Source organism: Branchiostoma floridae, chromosome 4, assembly GCF_000003815.2.
Source record: "Branchiostoma floridae strain S238N-H82 chromosome 4, Bfl_VNyyK, whole genome shotgun sequence".
Taxonomy (NCBI): domain Eukaryota; kingdom Metazoa; phylum Chordata; class Leptocardii; order Amphioxiformes; family Branchiostomatidae; genus Branchiostoma; species Branchiostoma floridae.
The window spans coordinates 13328906-13330807 of record NC_049982.1 but is presented as its reverse complement, the minus strand read 5'-3'; the positions used below and the strand labels follow the sequence as shown (position 1 = coordinate 13330807).

The following is a 1902-nucleotide window of genomic DNA, read 5'->3' as shown; positions in this document are numbered from 1 at the left end:
GTCAGATTTTAGACTAACAATCTTCAATTGCGAGGATGATTGTCAGATCCGAGACAGGAAATCTGACAATAATATGAAAAATGTCAGGTGTTAGATTAAAAATCTGACATGGCGTAAGGACAAATGTCAGATGTTAGATTGAAAACCTGACATGGTGTAAGGGCCAATGTCAGATCTTAGATAAAAAAAACTGACACCGGTTGTAAGGACCATTGTCAGATGTTTCTAGATTTAAAATCATAGTAGGGCAGATGACAAAATTAGTTCTTCGCAATGTCATATGTCACATATTCACATCATTACGGTAGCACTGTCAGATGCGTCAATTGTATGTTGTCAGTTTGAGAATCATAGACATACGTCGTGGGGCATCATTTTTCCCAGCAATTCGTCAATTGTATGTTGTCAGTTTGAGAATTATAGACATACGTCGTGGGGCATCATTTTTCCAGCGATTCGTCAATTGTATGTTGTCAGTTTGAGAATCATAGACATGCGTCGTGGGGCATCATTTTTCCCAGCGATTCGTCAATTATTGTATGTTGTCAGTTTGAGAATCATAGACATAACGTTTATACGTCGTACTATCGTGGGGCATCATTTTTCCCAGCGATTCGTCAATTGTATGTTGTCAGTTTGAGAATCATGATCATAGACATACGTCGTGGGGCACGATCGCTGTCCTGGGCTTCCTCGCGTGCCGGGATTGGGCAACTCACGTGCAACGTCGCAACGTCAGGTCATATTCCAATTTCGTGGTCGTGAAATCGGGCGTTTGCTCATTTGCATTTTCGTGACGAGACAAATGCGACCGTAACCCCACTGTGGCAGTTCCCCAGATCTGAAGTGAAAGTGAACTAACGTAAACAGAGCTGCAGGGCAAGGACAGAAACTCTCACTGACGACTTTCAAGTCACCATTTTGATACAGAAAAGGGCTCCTTACCTGCACGGGAAAGTTAGACAACTTGTCAGTCTGGTTTGTCTCCGCATTTCCCGCGGGAATGGGAGGTTTCGGTCGGTTTGCAGGGTCTCAAACTTTGAAGAACAACATCAAACGCAAAATGGCGTCTCTGTACTCCCCGGAAGTGAATGGTGGATGGGGAACACCCCCACGTGGCGCTCTCATTGGCTGGATTTTATGACGTCATTTGGGCGCCAAAGACGAGGCAGGTCAGATGAAGCCTTGATAAATCGATCGCGCTTATAATGTACATGTATAACCAAGGAGGTTGAATAAGGGCCATAATCCAACCTCCTTGCCTTGGTATGATCATGTATAAGCGACCCACCAAACATTGCTGGCCCAGTTACAGCCCAGGAGAGCAGAGTTTGCGTATCACAGACTAGGTTGGATTTGGCACTATGCACTGCAAAGTTCGAAATGCCACAACGTGTGCTGAAAAGAAGAGGACTACTGCAACAATTCATGGACTTTGTAGAAAACAAATCACAAATCTGCAGATCTAGAGCTGATACATATTTTGATAGCCAGGCTGAAGTAAAAATAAAACTGACTCGTTTATAAAGACGAAGGGCTTCTGAAATAAACATGTGAGTAAAAAGAAAAATAACTTAATAAAAGACATTGCGCGCATAAATTTCTGTTCGTTTCCATTACCGTTTGCATTAAAAAAATCTACTGTTCGGTATACCATACTACGTACTCTGTGTGTTAGTCATTTCGTCAGCCCCCCTGATCCATTCAAGATTTCAAACCCAAGACAACTTTTGGCCAAACATTTTTTTATTCGCACGTATTGGGTTTTCAGATGATGTCATCTATAATATCAAATCAGCATGGCCTTACCTTCCATGAAGAGATCACGAGCGCCACCTACCGACTAGCTTGTGGAGTACGGTAACCCAAATGTTATGATGGACGTGACATCATGACATGAAA

At 42.7% G+C, this 1902-nt stretch overlaps 1 protein-coding gene across 2 annotated transcripts in view; it reads right to left on the bottom strand.

The window, feature by feature from the left end:
- LOC118413318 overlaps window positions 1-1119 on the bottom strand; it is a 22282-nt gene extending 21163 nt beyond the window's left edge. For both annotated transcript variants that reach the window (XM_035816625.1, XM_035816627.1), the window contains exon 1: window positions 946-1119. The gene's annotated coding sequence lies outside the window, so the exon portion shown is untranslated. The remainder of the gene's footprint in view (window positions 1-945) is intronic.
- Between the last annotated feature and the right edge of the window lie 783 nt (window positions 1120-1902).